The sequence below is a fragment of the Nicotiana attenuata genome, chromosome 1, assembly GCF_001879085.1.
Source record: "Nicotiana attenuata strain UT chromosome 1, NIATTr2, whole genome shotgun sequence".
Classification (NCBI taxonomy): domain Eukaryota; kingdom Viridiplantae; phylum Streptophyta; class Magnoliopsida; order Solanales; family Solanaceae; genus Nicotiana; species Nicotiana attenuata.
The window spans coordinates 6,925,263-6,928,249 of record NC_031989.1 but is presented as its reverse complement, the minus strand read 5'-3'; positions in this window follow the sequence as shown (position 1 = coordinate 6,928,249).

Genomic DNA, 2,987 nt, shown 5'->3' with positions numbered 1-2,987 from the left:
AAATTCACTCCCACCCCTAAAAGTTTTTGTTTTTCATTTTCCGTCCCACAACTTTCCCTTTAAATTAAATCAGTTCTAATAAATACCCGGGTGAAATAAATTTATCTTTCCATCATTTTAAAGTTTATTCTTTTTACGTATTACATTTCTATTTCAAAGACGACAAAAATAAGATTCCATATGCTTTGCATGTGAAGGAAAAAGAAAAAATAAAAGCAAAAAGGAAATGAAATAAGAACAATAGCAATTTCCATATATGTTGAAAGAAGAAATAACTTATTTTTATCCTAAATACGAGTTTCTCTTTTTATTTTACGGGCAATACAACAACAACGACCCAGTGAAATCTCACTAGTAGAGTCTGGGGAGGATAGTGTGTACGCTGACCTTGCCCCTACCCTTTCGGGGTAGAGAGGCTGTTTCCGAAAGACCCTCGGCTCAAGAGGACAAAAAGACAAAAGGAGACAATATCAGTATCACCACAGGAATCATAGGATGAAATCCAGAAGAAAGATGCAAAGCAAAAAAACAATAGTTAGTAAATAGGTCCGGTACTGAAAAGCAAAATAGTAAGACACGACATTGCCACTAGCTATTTTAGACAAAAACCCTACCAGACTAGTCTAACAACTGTACGAAGTAAGGCAAGACTCAATTACCTCCTAACCTACAACCCTAATACTCGACCTCCACATCTTCCTATCAAGTGTCATGTCTTAGGAAATCTGAAGCCTCGCCATGAGGTCACCTCTCCCTAATACTTCTTAGGTCGCCCTCTACCTTTTCTCGTTCCCTCTACAACCAGCCACTCACACCTCCTTACCGGAGCATCTGGCTTCTCCTCTGTACATACCCGAACCATCTGAGCATCGCTTCCCGCATCTTGTCATCAATGGGAGCCACGCGCACCTTCTCCCGAATATCATCATTCCTAATCTTATACATCTTTATTTTACAGGCAATAATGAATTTTAAATAAATAACTTTTTCTATTTTGAAATGTCAAACATTTTCCACGTAGTTAGAAATTTTTAATATTTTCAAAATCGGTTGTGAAAATGATATAGAACAAGACAATAATCAAAAGATCTACAAATTAAATATCATTAGCTAGTGGTTTTCAACCTTGCGTGCCTTAGAGATGAAATTATATGTTACATCGTAAGCTACTTGTTGTTTTCGTCTTTGTTCAAATTCAAACGTTTTTTGCAAACGGGAGCAATGGGTTAGAGTGAGGAAAAAAACCTCTGCCTTCTCTCTAAAAGGATCCCATCTATTACCCTTCTTCTCCGCCAAATCCTAAGACCCCCGTGATACACAGTACCACTTTCAATCCCCAAAATCATGAAATCATCCCTACCATGAACAACTCCAACCATATGGAGATCTCAATTGCAGCATCAAGCAATTGTGTTACCATCTCGCCAAAATTGGACGATACCCAACCCTTAGAACCTAGGTATCCCCACATAGACAAACCAACATTCCTTAATATCCTAAATAACAACCTTCAAAATACTAGCTACTCAAATAACATTTGTGTCCAAAATGACATAAATGATAACCAAACAATTTCAGATGAAACTGAAAATCCTTTTTTGAAGAAGAATCCGATGTATTCATCCCTATCACCTCCGAGGACAAAGAACGCTTATATAAAAATAGGGAAACTGCCCTTATCGTCAAGGTCTTTGGGAAAAGGGTTGGATATCAATTCCTCCAAAGAAAGTTACAAGCAATATGGAAACCTAGTGAGACTATTTCCCTTATTGACCTAGGATGTGATTACTACCTCATAAAATTCAATAAACAAAAAAACTACAACAAAGCTCTCCATGAGGGACCTTGGTTCATAGGAAACCAATTCCTCACCGTTAGGAAATGAGAACCTAGGTTCGTGGCATCGGAAGCTTCCCTAACCTACTCGGCCATATGGGCTAGATTGCCTAAGCTTCCTACTGAGTTTTATGACTACGACATACTTCAAAAAATAGGGAACAAAATAGGAGAGCTCATTCGTATTGACGCTTGTACCTCCTCAGCCCTTAGGGGGAAATATGCTAGGCTTTGTATCCTAGTACCAATTGAGAAATTTCTCAAGACACACATTCTTCTAGGAAAACACTACCAAAGGATTGCCTATGAAGGTTTTAACATCCAATGCACCAATTGTGGACGTCTAGGTCACAACTTACCAGCGTGCCCAAACAAAAAAACGGATACTTTAGGAGAAAACTACCCTAACAGTCTTAACAAAAGACCTACCCAATGGACTCCATCACCACAAAAGTTGAAAATTGGGCAATCGTCTCTCATCAAAGAAGAAAAACGAAGCAAGAGCTGGAGAGAACTAGTACCATGAAACCCAGTAACCTCTAATATCTCGTTAATGAGAACCACCAACAAACAGGCCTGATTGAAACCAATAGCAGGACTAGCGCAGGGGCAATTCCAAACAAAAAAATCACTGGACAAAAGGAGTCCCCTACTACAAAAAATCCAACACACAAAGGATAAAGAGCATACTCTTGCAGGGCCCCAAACCAGTATAAACCTACCCCTATGACAAAAGCATCAGAAGTAAGGCACCATAATACCCTAGTCCAAAACGTTGAAAACCCCCTGGACAATAGACAAAACCCTACAAAATCCTCTCAATCAACTCATGTCAAACAAACTAGCAACATAAATAGTCAACCTAACGAACTTAGAGAGGCTAACACCGGAAACCCTCAACATGTTCTTTCCCATTACCCAATATCAATGGACTATGAAGTCTTGTCCTTAGACCTACCTATTAGAAGTCAAAACCTAGCAACTAAGAACCTTAGTTCTATCCAAAAAGTGGGCAGTATAGCCCTAGGTAACCCTTTTACCTCCATAGCAACCCTCTTAACCTCATATCAAACCATCTCCCCCATGTCCCTAGATAATAGCCTCATTAATAAAATGGACATGAACATGCCTGGGAACATCAATAAGCAAGG